This window comes from Anabrus simplex, chromosome X, assembly GCF_040414725.1.
Source record: "Anabrus simplex isolate iqAnaSimp1 chromosome X, ASM4041472v1, whole genome shotgun sequence".
In the NCBI taxonomy this organism is placed as follows: Eukaryota; Metazoa; Arthropoda; class Insecta; order Orthoptera; family Tettigoniidae; genus Anabrus; species Anabrus simplex.
The window spans coordinates 17,908,101-17,926,901 of NC_090279.1; the positions used below are offsets into that span (position 1 = coordinate 17,908,101).

General features: G+C 37.9%; 1 protein-coding gene and 1 long non-coding RNA gene across 2 annotated transcripts in view; one reads left to right on the forward strand and one right to left on the reverse strand.

Annotated features, from left to right (window-relative positions):
• LOC137503077 (uncharacterized) overlaps positions 1-18,801 on the forward strand; it is a 112,108-nt gene that overhangs the window by 14,547 nt on the left and 78,760 nt on the right. The window lies entirely within an intron of this gene.
• LOC137503181 (uncharacterized) lies at positions 2,532-3,379 on the reverse strand. Its single transcript, XR_011019090.1, has 2 exons — positions 3,243-3,379; positions 2,532-2,955 (listed from the first exon to the last, which is right to left on the reverse strand). It is a non-coding gene; the product is annotated as an uncharacterized lncRNA (long non-coding RNA).

Here is an 18,801-nt window from a genome sequence, read left to right on the forward strand (position 1 = left end):
ATGTTGCTGAATTTCTGTAGGCCTACTGTGTTTTGTGCAAAGAATCCAGGTCCATATCCAAACTTTGCAAGAATGACAATCCTGTCTTAATTTATATCATTGAAGACTACAGCAGCTTCGAAAGCAGCTAATTTTACCAAATGGCTGTGAAGAAAGGTTGTCTATGGACATCTCTTCCAAAGTAAATTCTCTTTAGGATTCTGTGTATTCACATGTGTACATTTCTTGAGGAGTTCAGGTGAGGCTAGTGCTCTGTACACTAGCTTAATAACTATAGGAAAAGCTTCTGGAATATTGTTCTAATAAGTAAGTTGGCAGTGTAATAGACTGATACTTGTCACAACTACATGTAAATTACACACAAGGTCTTGTTTATTACCCTCATCACTAAGCATAAAGTACTGTCTCCCCAAACTTTGCACTGGCAAGCTGATCTAATTGCTCACTTGGCAATAATAAAACCAATTAATATAAATCCTGCACTTCCATCCAAATTGCTGGTAAACTCCTTGGTACAGAGTAACACCTTTTTCCGCAAAGGTCTGGTAGGACTCTCCTTCTTACCACAATGTTAATTTTGCCTTTCTGTATATTGTTCATATGTAACTTTTTTACTGATATGAACAGTGCCAAGCCTATCTATCCATCCTGAAATACTTTCCTTATGAATCAGTTCAAGGAAAATGAAAACTTTGCCTTCAATTTCACCAAAAATGAGAACCAACCACTGCAAAAAATAATAGGTGCTAATAACAAGCACCTTGCCTTCTATTTTTAGAAGTGAAGAGTATGCCTTTCTAACAACTAAATAGACTACCATTGCCATCTACAGTAAAATGTTATTTAGGCCTCAGGTGGTAAATGATTTAATTTTGCTATATCTTACCTTGCCTGTCAAAACTGTTTGTAAATACCAATTATATAAATGAATGTTTGACAGAGTAGGGTGTATGGGCCTTGTAAGATTTTGGATTGACTTACAGGGTAATTAATCTACTCAACCTTTTATTACAAGCATGTAACTGTCATATGAATATATTTTTTATAAATAATGTACATATTCTGCCATCATATCCCCTTAATATCACATCACACAAAATACAGTTTTTTATGTTGTAGATTAAAATCTACAAAACTTTGGTGGAAACATCTGTCAAAATAGTTACAAATGAATTTTTCATCTTTGTTTTTCATTGTTTATATGGATCTACAGCACAAGAAATAAAATAATCAGTCTACCTTGATGCCCTCTGTAGGCCTATATGTTATTAATAAATTATAAGTACAGTAACAGACATGAAAGTAGTGATCGCTGGTGCAGACAGGTACAATGGCAGGAGAGTACTTGGAATGAGGAGATAAAGGCTACCTAAGTTACAAAGTTATAAGGTGGCAGGGAGGGATTCTGTCAGGTATAACTGTAGTAAGAATTTTGTCCTGTGCAAACAACTTGGTCTATTGAAATTGTGCAATCTAATATTAATGGATCTACAGTACAAGAAATAAAATAATCAGTCTACCTTGATGCCCTCTGTAGGCCTATATGTTATTAATAAATTATAAGTATGGTAACAGACATGAAAGTAGTGATTGCTGGTGCAGACAGGTACAATGGCAGGAGAGTACTTGGAATGAGGAGATAAAGGCTACCTAAGTTACAAAGTTATAAGGTGGCAGGGAGGGATTCTGTCAGGTATAACTGTAGTAAGAATTTTGTCCTATGCAAACAACTTGGTCTATTGAAACTGTGCAATCTAATATTAATGGATCTACAGTACAAGAAATAAAATAATCAGTCTACCTTGATGCCCTCTGTAGGTCTATATGTTATTAATAAATTATAAGTACGGTAACAGACATGAAAGTAGTGATTGCTGGTGCAGACAGGTACAATGGCAGGAGAGTACTTGGAATGAGGAGATAAAATAGAACTGAATGTCAGGTTGAGAATACAAAACTGGAACAGGTAGATAATTTCAAATAGGTATTTAGGATGTGTATTTTCGCAGGATGGCAGTATAGCAAGCAACATTGAACACAGATGCAGTAAACCCAATGCAATGAGCTTGCAGTTGTGATCAACAGTATTCTGTAAGAAGGCAGTCAGCTCCTGTACAAAACTACTAATGTCTTTACACTGGTCTGGTTTCAGACCACCTGTGCTGTACAAACCTAGTGCAATGAGTTTGCAGTTGCGATCAACAGTATACCGTAAGAAGGAAGTCAGCTCTTGGACAGAACTATCAATACGCTGGTCTGGTTTCAGACCACCTGTGCTGTACAACTGCTTACTACATACACACAGAAAGGACCTACTACATGTATTTCAAAATACTCCTTTCCTTGTAAACCATACATGTTCTACCACATAAAATATACAAATTAAGATGTTGTAATAATGCTAATAATTAATAAAAATTGGAGTTAAGGTTCTTTCCCATCAGGTGCTAATACACATAACTCACTGAGGATTCCAATAAATATTGATAGATAAATATAACACAAAATGATTAAATTTAAAAAGTAGAACATTTCTCAAGAACATAAATTTTATTAGATTCTTTCTTGGTCTAACACTGTATACAACAGTTTCTGAATTTTAACTTTGAAAACCCTTCGACCTAGTACACTCATTCTTTCCATGTCATCATGAAGACACTAAAAATAACATTGATTATATTTTCTTTTCAGTTTTCAGTATCTTTTCTAAATATTCACTTAACACATCACTGTCACTTTCACATTTCTGTTTCTTTTATTTTTAACTGCTGGCAAAGCTGTTTGTAGAAGCAGAAGCCACTGGACTGGAAGTTGAAGTCCCTTCAGTAATTTCTGAACTGTAGGAGTTAAACCCCTCCAACACAAATTATTTCTGCTTCCTCCTCCTATATTTCAGCTTGGTGAAAAGGCTCTCATACACCAGGTGCCACTTCCATAGATGTGTTTGTTATAGAACTGAAAAAAATGAACAACATATTAATGCAATTCTTCTAAATTGCAGCTACATTTTAGTCTGGACACAAGCCTTCTGTTTAAGAAATTATTACTTTCAATAATTATTTTAGTAATATGATTGTTAGGTTAGATTATATTATATTACTTTCAGTTATATCTGATAAATTAATGAACAGATGGGTGGAACTTATGGCCTACAGACTGAATCTTCCCCTCACTCTTTCACAACTAGAACACTGGTCTGTAATGTGGGCCTACTTTTAAAAATAAATATTACAGAATTGTACCTTCTTCCAGCAATGAAGAGTTCCAGAAAGTTGAGGGCATTGAAGTAGACCCATTTTATGTTTTCTGTACAGCAGAACCTGGGAGGAGAGGGAGGATGTTATCTCTCCAAGTTCGATATCCAGCCCTCAGAATTTGCATTGTTTTGGCACAACTTTTTCCTGAAACAATGAATCAGAATATTGTGACAAAGAAAATATACATGTAGTAGGCCTACTTATGGCATAGGCCTACACTTATTTGTCATTAAAGCAAACAATGGTATTCATTTCATTAGGTACGAGATGGAGGTTAGGAAAGCACTGCTTATGTTTTCCAAACATTTCTTCAATTAAGTTACAAGAATGATAATTACTACTTCTCCTAGTGTAACTCTTTTTACCAATCTAAGATAACACTATTCATAAGATAATCGTAATAAATCTAATAATTACTTACCAGTTTTTGTCCCAATTCTCCACACTATAGAATGCCATACACAATTCACGGTCTCCCTATTACTATATCCAGGGAGTCTAGGATTATACACCACTTTGTTTTCATACACTAAGCAAATTAATGTTTCGATTTCATCAACAGATGACTATGTTGCGTCCGCCATTATCGAACGACTGCGACTGAAAAACGGACACGTCTGTTTTTACAAACCAGTCGATCTTCATCGCTCGTAGTTGATCGCTGACGATCGATGCTGTGTGACTGGTGCCTAAGAAACTGTGTTAAAAATGACAGAGGTTTTTATAGAAACATCAGATTTCCTGTGTATCAACTATATCAAACCATAGTCTTTTTAAGCACCTAAAAAACAATTCTAGACGCACAAAAAGATACTTTATTTTTTAACAAAACATGTTACTTGTATAACATAAAAAAAGGGTTAATACTAACTAGCCAAGTTTTAATATTTTCCATGTAAAATAGGACTTGTTTTTTTTAAAAACTGGTTAAATGGCAAAAAGTAGATTCTTTTATCAATTTTACATGATTCTATTGTACATAAGGTATACCAAATCATAGACTTTGCCAATTATATATAAAATAATTTTAGATGCACTAAATAATATTGTATTTTTCAAAAAAGACATGTTAATTTGTATAGTACAATGGGCCTATGCTATTTAGCTATATTTTTAATGTTTTTCATGTAAGAATAGGACTTGCTATTGCATATTTTTAAAATTTTTGAATGTTCCTTGCTATAAAAAAAACTCAATGGCTGATGATGGCATAGTGGATTGCCGAAACCGGTACCAAAGATGTATTTTATGATAAGTTAAATAAATATGTGATGTTCTAAATAGACCATTACGATAACGTATTGAATAGGTGGAACCTTTAGCTTTACTAAGCATTGTAAAATCTCTTGAGGTAATGTACATAACTTGATAAGCCATTGTCAGGTAATGGAAATGGTTAAAAAATGGCTCAACAGATATCAGTGTTTGATCCTTAATTTCATTGCACATGAATGATAGTCCTACAGAAAATATACTTTTTTATGAGATTGACTGTTTACTTAGCTATTTTCACTTTTCCTTCAAGTTGTTCCACAATCTTGCATTGTGAATTGTGCAGCAGTTAGGATTATTCTAAAGACCTCTACTCTATATCATTTGGGAGATGGTATCAATCCTACTAGTACTTTTGAATTTGTAAATAGTTTTGAACACAAAGTAATTATAAGGTGCATTGTTTTCTTACTGTTACAGGATATTTTACTAGTTGCTTCCAAATGAAACACCTTTTTTATCTTATTCCTTATATTAGTTATTGATTTCTGGATAATACTGTAATTTGTTGATACAAGTTGCAGGTGATATCCTTGTTTACTCTGAGTGTTTGCTTATATACTACACACATTTTAGCCATCTTTTGGCAAGTGAAAAATATTCTTATTCTTCCTAATGTGGTCTGTGGTGATACTTGCCCATTGTGACTGATAATATTAATTAACCCATATCTGTCCAAATTTTTTTTTTTTGTGGAATATTGTGATGTATTTCATAAATATAGTTGTTTGTAACCTAAGTGAAAGGGTTATGATGATTTTAGGTTTCATTACCATATTTTTGCGGAGATTTGCTGTGTTGACATATGTCGACAGTGAGCATGGATGGGTAGGATAAAGGACATGCTCAATAAAGGAACATTTCTTCGCATTTTAAGTTCATGTAAATGTAATAATTAATCACTTAGTAAATATTAGTCACATAAGTATTGAATAAGCACAAAATATTACAAAATATATGTTTCAAAACATAAATGAGGAACAGTTTTGTCTCAATATAGAATGCACACTGTTTCAAAATGAAAGAACAATATTTGTGTGTTTGTAGTACTTGTTATACACTTAATACCAAATTTTGAGCAAGTATGATCACTCTGAAAATAGCAAAAGAGGAAAACTACGAGTAGTACTTTAAAACAGTTAAATTTGTGTTCTGAGGTTACACTCTGCTTTTTATCATCCAGTCTGGTTTAGCGTGAGTGAAATGCCTCGAAACAAAGGACGTGGCAGCCAATATTACATTTTTTGCACTGTTTCCTGGCAGTTTTACCACATTGAGCACACCGCACTTGATTCTCTCTTGTTTCGTGTTAGTGGGATACAGCATCGAAACGCACTTCTGGCAACACGCATGAAGATACTTTCGTACTTGGTCTTTCTGCATTAGAACGCGTAGCGGCACAAGATCGGATATATGCCGTAACAATGTACCGTGTGAAGCTGAGAAGGTCTAAATTTTCCTGTTTGCAATTTGGGGTCAAACGGTAAAGTTGCCATGCATTGTTCATGCAGACATTCCGAAGGAACGCAATTAGAGGCCAGTACCATTTCTTGTTTTTGATGCTGATGCGGTAACAGGATATATTTTGATCCAAACGATCGATTCCCTCCATGTGCATATTATACAAAATTATACATGCTAGATGAATTACTGTTATGTATTTCTTTTCAGCATTACCATTGTACCATTTTCACTTATTTTTGTGCACACTAGTTCAGCACAAGCCCGGAGTTGATTACCAGAGAGTCTGTTTATATCTGCACATGACTCATCATCATCCCTATCTCCGTCACTATCTAAAGCATTTTGGGGTGGTTCTATGTTTGTATTAGCATCTAGGATGTCTTGTGAATCCTCCAGGATGCTTACGATCTGCTTGATGGTCAATCTGAGAAGGATAAATGAAAATTCTATATCAGTACTGAGGCAGTCCCATTCGTGCCCGCTGTTGACATATGTCTACGTGGAACTTTTGTGCTCTGCTAGACAAAAGCAACTTCATATCAGCCATGAATGAATTCAAAATCTGTTAAAGGCACGTTTCATTATTACGTTTAACACAACAGTCCGATCTTATTTTCAACTGTAACAATATTATAAGAAAATATTTCTCACCGTGACAGAAGCTTCATCCCCTTGTGTGTATATGATATTTTTTACGCAGCCACGCGATAAGGGGCGAAACCAAGTGTTTCTTGTTTTCGTGCAGTGCAGTAAGTATCAAACAATGAACGGTAAATAATGCACCTGAAAAATATTCTTCCGGTTTACCGATATAAGTTCAACAGTATTCAGATATTAACGTCGGCAAATGTCGACAGTGGGCACTTATGGGTTAAACATGCAATGGAATAAATAAGCCATTCAAGAGTTATCTTGCCTTTCCGTTTCATACTTCATAAGGGATAATGTTTGTGATAGGCCTTGTAAGTTCATCGTTACTCACCTGAAAATTCGTTGCGTGAATGCGTCATTACCACTGTCATTGTCCACTTCATAGCTTGAGTATCATCTTCTTTCAGTATGACTATGTTGCTATGGGGTCTTTCTTTGCCCGTTTATTGAGATACTCATTTCACCATCTCTTCCAGGAGTTCTTGGTTATCTGCTGAAAATATAGCCATGTGGGCAAGGTTGTGATGAGAGCGGAAGTATAATCATGATCAAGGAGTTTTGTAATTGGCTCTCCTATAAGGAAATGGGATGTAGTTAGGTAAGAAGTGTCAAAACGATCATCATTTAGCTTTGGTGAAATAATGTATATGTTGTAAGAACGGTCCATTCTTTGTTGGCGAAGCGATAAGAATCCATCACTCATCTGAGGTGTTATAACAGACTCTTGACAGCTGCTTCCCAGATTCCACCAAGGTGTGTTTTTGCACAAGGGATGAAATGCCATGTCAGTCCCATGCCTGCAGTTGTGTGCAAAGTTGATTTTCTGTGGAATGTTTTGCAGGAAGGCCTTATTTTCTGTACCTGATCCGAAGAAGTTTGTGCCTTAATTGCTGTAAATGTTGAGGGTTTGACCTCTATGATACCTAAGTTGATAAAGTGCAGAGAGAAAATTTGTCGTGGTGAGATCAGGTATCATATCTATATAGACAGCCTTGGTAGCTAAGCAGTCTGGTCTTGTTCGATTTCACATGATTTTTTATTAGAATTTGGCTAGCAGTTTTAAGGAATGGGTAATTGTGGGTTACAGGCAACATAGGTGTATTTCGCATTAATTGTTCAGAGGTGTCTGCATTCAACTTAGAACATTTGAGACGTGTATGAGTGTGGCTTCTGTCGGTCCCCCTTGCTGATGAGATTCTAATCTTGTCTCTCAGAGAGTTGAGTGTCAGGATGAAGTGGACGAAGGTGTTCCGCCATCATAATTATATTTGTGACATGAAACAGTATTTCTGATGTTTCCACTCCATTAGTGTTGGAGTATTGTGCAGTCTTCCGTTAACAAGAAGATGGCCTTCTTGATCTATGATTGGATTTATAGTCTTTATATGAGTTAATAGTTTCCTACACAACATTAATCTAACATTTGTATACAGGGTTCAACTCAAATACGAACAGTGGACTCTATTTCACTCTGTGGGTTGTTTACGACAATTCTAGATAATTATATGTTACAATTCTTATGACTGGTCCGTATTGAAATGTACATTAATTCAACAATGTAACAAAAGTTTATTGAAATCCACATATTGAATACACATTGGGTTCTTAAAATTAAGATTTATCTCTCGTAACACTAATTTAAGGGGACATGTTTCGCCTATTGCGTGGGCATCATCAGTCGTGATCTCATGCCTGAGGGGTAAAAATCAGGATCCTGATTACTTTGGTCAACTTGTTACGTAGAGGAATGTATGTTATAAAAATGAGGAAACTCTGTAAGTTAACAAACGACAAATTACACAATTAAGACACGTCTAAAAATTATTTGGTGAGAGGATGTGAGTATGTGTTATAAGGGTGGTCCATTCATTGTTGGGGAAGCGATAAGATTATTTCACTCTTCTGAGGTGATATATCAGACTCTTGACAGCTGCTTTCCAGATTCCACCAAAGGGTGGTGCTGCAGGAGGGATGAAATGCCATGTGAGTCCCATGACTGCAGATGTGTGAAGAGTTGGTTTTCTGAGGGTTGTTTTGCAGAAAGGCGTTGATTTCTTTAGCCCTCTCGCAGGAGAAGAATTATAATAAGAAAGTATCATGGGTTAAAGAATAGAAGGGACAACAACTCTAGCAGAAGATTTAGGGGTGGGTTTAAAAAGAAGAAGACCTTTGGAAAACAAAAAGGGACCGCAATAGGAGGGGTCAGAAACTGAAGTATTCGTCTGAATGCAGAAATCATCCTGATGTTGATGAGTTTGGAAAGAATGAAAAGATAATGGGAAATCAATTAAAGTACAAATTAAATTATCCAATGTGGCTGAATTAGAGGTGGTAAACGACTGGAAAACGGTGGGAGGAAGAGAAGCATCAGATGAAGAGGGATGAAATAAACGAGATAGAACATCCGCAACGCAATTATGGGTACTAGAAATGAATTTGGTGGAAAATTTAAACCGAGAAAGACGGAGCAACCAGCAGTTAGTTTTGCCAATCTTAGGAGCATTAGAAGGAAGCCAGGAGAGGGCTTGGTTATTGGTTTTAACAATAAATTTTTTGTGATTGAGGTACTCAGAAAAATGTTCAAGGGTGGTCACTAAGGCTAGGGCTTCTCGTTCACAGATGGAATAATCACGTTCATTGGGAGAAAGCAGTTTACTAGAATAAGCAATAGGCAAAGGGGTACCCTCAACAACTGGATTAAGAACTCCAGAAATAGCATAATCAGAGGCGTCAGTGTGTATATCGAAGGGTAAAGAAAAATCAGAGAACTGCAGAATGGGGGCATTGATAAGAAGAGTCTTAAGAGTAGAGAAAGCATACTGTTAAGTAGGGGTCCAAACAAATTTAACATTTTTATGCTTGAGATATTGCAATGGTTCAGCAATATGAGGTAAATTTGGAACAAAGCAGTTATAAAAAGAAACCATTCTAAGAAAGGTATGCAGTTGTTTAATATTTTTAGTGGGGGAGAGTTGCATAATAGCGGCAATATGATCAGGATTAACAGAAAAACCTTGGGAAGAAATGATATGGCCAAAGAATTTAACAGAAGTTTGAGCATGAGAATGTTTGGAAGGGCTGGTAGTAAGACCTGCCGTACGAAGACGAGAAAGTACTTCGGTAAGTTGAATAATATGGGAGTCAGAATCAGGAGAAAAAGTCAATAAATCATCTACATATGGAGTTTGGTAAATTGATAGAGACCATTAGGCATGGTGAACTAGCAGAATCTAAAGGAATTTGGTGAAAAGCGCAATTACAGTCAAATATGGAAAAATATTTAGCATTAGTAAAAAAATTTATTGCGTTTTTCAGCTTGGGAAGAGGATGAGCATCATATTTAATTTTGCTATTGAGATGACGATAGTCTATGACAAAATGCATGGAATGATCAGGCTTATTGACAAGAAAGGCAGGTGAAGCATAATTCGATGTAGAAGGGATAATTAAACCATCAGCAAACATCTGAGATATGTGCTGCTCTTGAAGTTGCATACGAGGTGGTCTAAGATGATAAGGTGGAGATCTGACGGGAGAAACATCGAAGAGATCAGTACAAGCTTCATAATTGCGGACAGTACCAGTAACAATGTCAGAAAATTGGTTGAATAGCAAGCTTAAAACTTCCTGCTGAGACTTAGTAACATAAACATGTGAGTTAGAAAGATGTAATAAATTGGGGTAAACAGAAGGGTTAATCAAAGGAATGCTAGTCACAGAATCAAAACAAAAAGAAATAGAAGAGGTTTGAGTGTGGAGAATTAAGCCGTTACGTGAGAAAAAATCATATCCGAGTATCAGGGGTATAGGAAGATCTTGAGCGACGTAGAAGGGAAAAGACCATGAAAATTTAGAAATCTTTACAGTAAGAGTAAGTTGACCAAGAATATTTAAAGGGTGATGTGACACTGAAGAACACACTAAGTCCAAAAAACGTAATTGAAAGTGTGGATGAAATTGAAGTAATTGCTGAAAGAAAGTGGGACTGAGAAGTGAAATAGAAGCTCCGGAGTCCAATAAGGCATGGGAGTGAATATTGTATAATACAGTAAGAATATAAGCAGATCGAGCCTGACACGTTGGTAAGAAAAACAGAGAGACGGATGGCAGATTTTGCCCCACAGACCGAATGCTGTCTACATATGGCGGGAGAAAGAGTTTATCGGTCATAATTGTAAAATTGATGGTTATGAATTTCATGTTTTTGGTCCGTATTGAACTGAGAATAATATATAAGTAATAATAATAATAACGTAAACGTTTCCACCTTTTCAATACTACAATGATCTTTGCTCCAATACGGCTGATGATGACCCCTAGATGGGTCGAAACTAGTACCGTATAATTTGTAATTTTGTGAATATATTGTAGTATTGAAAAGGTAGAAACGTTTACGTTATTATTATTATTACTTATATATAATTGTAAAAGCAATAGCTGACGGATACTCTATTGAAGACTTTCATGCCCATCTTTTCCCTAAATTTATTCCAGGTAGAGCAATGTCATCCTTAATACAGAAGTACTACTTCTGAGTACAGAGGTTGGACGGGAATTTGGCCGATTTTATTCAGGATATAAAATTTTATACGCGGGTATTCGCTCTCCATTTTCCCGAAGATAAAATTGTGCTAACCATTGTCGAAAAAATGTCACCAGCTTATAGTTCGTACTTAGTTTTGCTTCTCGACGTCAAACCTCCTCCGAATGGCATTGTCAGCCGAGGGAGTGAGGTACGCTGACACCTTACGAGTAGGCAGGGAGCCCCCTCCGTCATCTAACAGTTCTCGGCCACTCCCTTTTCGAACCTTTCCCACACGCAAGTATTATGCGTGCAGATTGACTGAACACCTCAGGAATAAGTGTCCCTTGCTAGAATCTAGTGGAACTAGGAAACGAGCAGGTCCGTCCCAAGGTTGTTTTAAGTGCAGGTCGTTTTCCCATCGAGCAAAAAAATTGCACTTCACTTAACAGCACAACTTCCTGTTCTTCTTCTGGTAATGCCTCCAATAACTCAGGCGATAGGAAGCGACTAGGGTCGTCGGCCGAGTCACAAGGTTCATCTTCTCCAGGCTCAGCGCCCATTAAATCAGGCAACGAATCCTTCAAGGAAGAACCCCCTTCTAATTTATCATTTGAAGGCCCTAGAGAATGCCTTACAATTGCTTTTGAGACCCCAGGGTACGTGCCATTTCTGAAAATTGAGGTAAATAAGGAACCTGTCAGTGTACTATTAGATTTGTGATGAGTGGTACTCTAAATTGACAGCCTTTTTTAAATTTCCAGACTATTGTTTGTCTTCTATTATATGTGTTTCGGCAAATTCTTCACCATTAGAAATTTTAGATTTTATTTTTAATAAAGTTCGTATCTCAAAATTGACATGGAAAATTATGTTGTTTGGGGCTAAACAGTTGTCTTGCCCTGTAATATTGGGTGCCGATTTCATGTCTCATTCTGGACATTTGCTCGACCTTCAGAGCAAGTCGTGCACATTCATATTTGATAGTAACGTTAATATCTCCTTTTGAAATCTAATCCTTTGTCATTTTCATCTATTTCGCCTAGCCAGAGTGAGATGTCGTTAGATCTTAGGCATCTACCTGAGGTCCAGGCTGAAACTATTTGAACATTGGGTCAGACCTTTCCTGACGTATTTCCAGAAACCCTTGGTGTTACTGACCTGATCGAGTATAAGATTGAGGTAACGGATTCCATTCCTGAAAGGTTTCCTCCATATAGGCCATCTTCCGCATAAAATGAAGGCTCTTAACTCTTTCGCTGTGCTATTTTTAAACAGAACACATACAGAAAGATGTAATCTTTTTGTATTGCTAAATAAACTGAAACTTTATCTTTTTAAAGTTAGTGACATTCAACTCCATTGCACCATTTTTAACTCAACTTTGGCAAACTAGCAATGACATTTGACCTTGAAACACACATTACTCTGATACATTCGAAACATGGAACTAGGCACGTTGCTGGCTGTCCTGGGCAAGTCTTACAAAAAATATTGTCTGTTTTCTCTTGCAGCGTCCCTTTCTTTTCTTTGAACATTTAGCTGGTAATATGGAGCAAACAACACACTTAGGTTTTTGACTCTTGTCCTGCTGCTCCTCAAGGAAGCTCCCATCCATCAGGCGCGCTTGAGGTATGTAATCAGAAGGTCTTCCTCGTTTCGCCGCCGGACTGCGCTGATACTCTCGTAGAAGTCCCATTATGACAGAATTTCTGAAGTAAGGAGCACTCTTTTTGGAAGCTTATTGTACAATATTCTTCCATTTTTAATGCAGTTTCAATGAGAAAATACCACAAGACCTGATACCACTTGAGTTTCGTGTGTAGAAATGCATAGTTAGTTTTCAGTTAATCAATTTTTATCAACTCCGTTCATTTCATGGTTGTAATTTACAACTAACTTGAGTTTTTCAACAGTCACATAGCCACTTTCACCTTTTTTGACATCTTCTGAATCTTCACGATCTCAGATGTGAACGATCGATAACATGTTTACCCGGCCAGTATCTTGCCACGCGCATGCTAGCATTTCTTTGGATGGAATATGCCAGAGCTTAGGTTTTTGCCCTTTCGTCATTTTCAGGATTTTCATCTCTTGAGCTAGTCCTTTGCGGTTACATCTCACTGTCCTGGAGGCACCTATGTTCTTCTCAGAAAGCTGGGTGAAAAGAGCTGGGCTTGATAAATAATTGTCCGCATTCACAATTCTGCCAGTATTCTCAAAACCCTCTCTCAGGCTTTTTACCACTTTCTCTCCCAAAGTTTCCCCGGAAACTGACTCATCGCTGTCCTCTCTTACCTAAGTCTGAAACTTGCAAATGTAACCACTTTTACTGTCGCATAGTGACCACAATTTTACACCCCATTTTGTCGATGGCTGTGAAGAAAAGTGTTGCTTACACCACAGCCTTCCCGTAAACTTCAGCATACTGTAGACTCATCAACTGATACGCATTTTTCAGGTGTAGCATGCTCTAGGTACGTATTTTCTACAATAGGTATGACAGGTCTTACCTTGAATAATGGACCATAACCTGGCGACCCCTTAGCAATGTGGTTTTCATTGTTATTGATATGTATTGTACCGGAAACGCAGCTACGCGAAAGCAAGTTCGAAGTATGAGAGTTAAACTTCACGTGAGGGAAAGGGTAGGCAATACGGCTGATCTCGCTGACGTAGGCGTGGTCGCCTCGGGCTGACCTCATGCCCCAGGGCATGATGTTCTGACCCATCTGTAAAGTCTATTTGGAGTTACTGTAGGATACAATTATTTTTGCACTGCCAACGTTAAGGCCATAATAACAGATGCAAACTAGCAGGTTCTTGAGCAAATCTACCATGTACTTTAGGAGTTACAGGGGTGGATAATATCCATGTTTCGAGATACTTTGTCGGCTCCAGGTATAAAAGCATGGCGATCTAGGCTACTGGATCAATAATACTCCACCGTCTCTGCGATACGGGAGATACGTGGAGCCCTGCAAGTGCGGCAAACCGAATCTATGTCCAGTCGGGACTCTGCATCTCTGGTGCTCGGTTCCAGTGGAAGCGGAACATACTGTAGTATTTTTCTTCAAGTGCCATATTAGGACTCATGTTTTCTATACTAACAGTAGCGTTCTAAAGGAACATAGAATTTGTCTTGTGAGTGTTATAATTTTTCCAGTGTCATGTTTGAACTTGTGTTTTGTAACAAATTGTAGGAACTTAGAATATTTCTGAGTGCCACATTTAAACTGGTGTTTTTGTAACAAACTGTGGGAACCTAGAATATTAATGCCATATTTGAACTTCTGTTTTCTTCTCGTGAAGTTCCGAGGGAACATAGAATTTTTTGGTGCCACATTTAAACTTATAATTTCTACTTAGTAATAATTACCCATGGACAGTGTTAAACACTCTTCAAGTGCAGGTAAACTTTTATAATGATTTAAAGACAGTGCTGAACAGTCTTCAAGTGCACGTAAATTTAATAATTAATTACAGACAGTATAGAACATTCTCCGAGAGGCATTAAATTTAATTTATACTTATATGTCCTGAACTTGCACGAACTGTAAATATTACGTTCAACATTGTGTTCCAATCATAAAATTGACAAAGGCAGTCAATTAGGAACAGTAATGATAAAAGTTAGTGAACTAATAGACTCAGACTGTCGTGCCATTATCAGCGGATTTACATCGCGAATTTGACATTGTAAATTTGTACATAATTTTCCCAAGTGTCAATTTGTCTGGCATGCAACGTGTGATCAGTTACTCAGTTTAATTGTTTTCTATTCAAGTATTAACTTCATGAATTTTTGTGATTCAGCGAGGTGTTTTAGTCATAGATTCAAGTGTAATTTTCATTAACATTTGACGTATCTACATGCAGTGAATTAATGCAGTATTCAAAGGTCAATGTTAATTTATTCGATTGTGCTACAAGTGAGTTGAATGCCATACAGGGGACTTGTGTGCTTGGCACGCCTGACCTCTCAGTATTGCCGTGTGAGATCGGACCCTGCAACTTGTGCACTTAGAAATTCGAGAACTTCCAGATATTCCAGAAATTCGAGAAATTCAAGAACGTCGAGAACTTCGCATCAAGGATGGGCGTGGTCCCCGTCCAGACCGTGCCTAGTAACCATCCCGAAGTCTGGAGATTCCCGCCTGCAACAACGCATCAAATCAGCTTGTGTAAAAGGTGATATGAATTTGTTTCCAATGAACAATAAAACCACATTTTCAAAAGAATATAAATTCAATGAACTAATATCCCTCTCTGTTCCAAGTTCAGTGCTTACGTACCACCACCTTAGAAACATTCCATGCTCTTCAAGCTAGCCAGACAGACTTTTTTCCTGGTACAGCATGGAGCTTCGAAGAAGGCGACACCACTTGGCGTAGCAGTAAGCCAATACTGTTCGGAAAAGTAAGTCTGTTTTTTTTTTTTTTTTTTTGCTAGTTGCTTTACGTCGCACCGACACAGATAGGTGTTATGGCGACGATGGGACAGGGAAGAGCTAGGAGTGGGAGGGAAGCGGCCGTGGCCTTAATTAAGGTACAGCCCCGGGATTTGCCTGGTGTGAAAATGGGAAACCACGGAAAACCATCTTCAGGGCTGCCGACAGTGGGGTTCGAACCTACTATCTCCTGAATACTGGGTACCGGCCGCACTTAAGCGACTGCAGCTATCGAGCTCGGTAAGTAGGTCTGTAATGTTGATTTATGTTACAATACTATCCCAATATCAATAGCCACCATTGCCTGATTACCTTCTGTTGTGCATTCAGTCCATCGATTATACCTTGAACGTGGATGAAAATCATTTTTTTAATCTAAGCACTGCTCAGCATATCTATTTGTTTCCATTACTGTATGCTCAAACACTGAGCGCATCATAAATTGAAGTAATGCCTTGTATGGGTCATCAAATTAGAAACATTGCTTTTCACTGTTATATCAAAATTAGCCCCGTCACATAATTTCATTTTTGTCATTCTTATTTCATCACTGATATCCCGCCAGACCGATACAACTTGAAGATCTTCCTCGTTGGCACTTTCTTCCGAACAGTCACTATGCGCATCATCACCTGTTCCATTGTCCAAATTTACTGAACAGTCTGAATCAGAATCTGCCACTAAAAGATTGAAGATTTCTTCACTGTTGTTCCGCGCCCTCATAGCTGCTGAGTGAAGCCTGCTATCAGCCAGACAGCTGACAGGAATTTTGTCGGGCAGGCTGGTGAAAAATAAATAAACATAGGTCCAGTATTAGCAGCAATGTTTGTATTATTAAATGTGCCTTTTTTAAAGAAGCACGCTAAACTATAGCAGGAAATTACCAAGTTGACAAAAGTCTATTACAGCAGCAAAAGTGTTTAATGTTAAAGGATGGTATTATTCGACTTTCAGAGTCGGCGTCTTCATCACCCATTTTTCTTGTACCGATACCCCAAGGTGGTTTCAGGCCTGTCATCGATTACAGAACTTTAAACTGTAAGGTTGTATTATAATCAGTGCCCCTTCCTGACTTTCATTCTTGTTTTTAATGATTTCATAAGGCTTAGTTCTTTTCCATATTGGATCTTAACCAAGCATATAATCAGATTCCGATGGCGGAAAAATCCAAACATTTGACGGCTTTCACCACTGATTGGAAATTGTATGAATACAACCGTTTGCCTTTTGGGCTCCCTACGGGCGCGGCTGTCCTTACTAGACTGCTGGATAGGGTCTTCTCCGACATCAAATTTATCTTTGTCATTACCTCGACGATGCCGTGGTGTTTTCTGAGACCTTTGAAGAACACCTAGATCATCTTAAGGAGGTTCTAAATCGCCTTCGTAAGGATGGTTTGACAGTTAAGTTATCTAAGGTAGATTTTTCTAAGCCTTGTGTCATTCTTAGTTCATATTGTGTCGCCCGATTTTGTTGTTATCTACCATTCCAGAACGCAGGCTAACCGCAACTTCAAGTGGCTTAAGGACGTCAGAGGAATTGCTAGGTTCATAGGCATGGTGAATTTCTTCAGGAAATTTACTTCCAACTTCGCTAATAGGGCGGCGCTCCTAAACCTACTTCGTAGGAAAGGTGTCATGATCGAATGGGGACCCTCGCAGCAAGATGCATTTGAAGATCTTATATTAGCTCTTTGTAATGCCCCAGTATTAGCCATGCCCGATTTCTCTAAGAAATTCATAGTTCAAACCGATGTCTCTTCATCTGCCGTTGCTGCTGTCCTCCGTCAAGAAACCGAACTCGGAAGGCGGCCTATTGCGTATGCGTCTACGACCTTGTCGGTTTAAGAAGCCAAATACTACATCTATGAATTAGAAGGTCTGGCAGTTCTGTTTGCCTTAGAGAATTTCCGCCTTTATCTAGAGCATGGTAAATATGAATGAGAAACTGACAATCAGGCTTTGAGTTGGGTTTTGGCTAGGCCTCGCCGTACTGGGCATATAACTTGTTGCGCTATCAGAAATTCAGCTTTTCAATTCAACGTGCAACACTTTACAGGATCAGAGAAAATGGTCGTAGATGGACTAAGTCGCATGTTTTCTAGTGACATTGAGTCCAGTGAACAGGACGATAATTAATCTCCTCCCATGCCCATACCTTCTTGTGTTAATGCTATTTTGATGGATGCTCCTATGTTGTTTTGTGATATCCGGAAATATCAACGGGAAGATCCATTGCTGGCTCCTAGTATTTAAACCCTTTCTTCTGGGGAACATCTTGTCCCTAATGTGCTGAGGATTGGGGTTTTGTGCTGCCGTTCGAAGCCCGATCATAAGATGAAAGTAGTTGTTCCAGCTGTTATTGTGCCCATGATATTCAAGTACTATCAAAAGACCCCATTAGGGGGGCTCTTAGGCATCTTTAAAACTAGAGAGAAAATTAGGGAACTGTTTATCTGGAAGAGTATGGACAGTGAAATCAGAGAAATGGTTAAATAATGTAAATCTTGCTTACTTAGTGATCCCATATAATCTACCTAGCTAGGGCTATTTTCATCATTCAAGCGTCTCGCCCTATGGAGCATTTCTACATAGACTACGTTGGATCCTACGGGAATAAGTTCATCCATGTGTAGATGGCTTCACTAGATTTTCCGACTAAGCTGGCTACTGCTCAGATGACCATTTCTTGCCTTAATACTATCTTTGATTCATTTGGTCCTTGTCAGTATATAGTTTATGATAATGGAAGGACTTTGACATCTATCTTATTCCAAAAATTCTGTTTTGATTTGTCCATGAAACATGTAACTACTACTCCTTATTACCCTCAGCCACCTCTGGTTGAGCGGGTCAGTCATAATCTTCGATCTGCTTTTATAGTCTTTCACCAAGAAGATTATTTTATGTAGGATACTTCCTTGCATTGGTTAGCCTTTTCACTAAATTCAGCTGTTCATGAGTCACATAATTTTACGCCTGCCTCTCTCGTGTTCAAGTTTGTACCTAACATGCCATTGTCAAATGAGGTATTGCCAGAGAGCATAGATCCCGATAGCATCAGGGACCTGTGGAAGAAGGCTAACAGTAACCTCAAGGCTTAAAATGAGATGGTTAAAGGGAGACATGATCGTGGACGGAGACCCACCAATCTAAAGTTTGGAGATCAGGTAATGGTTAAGAATT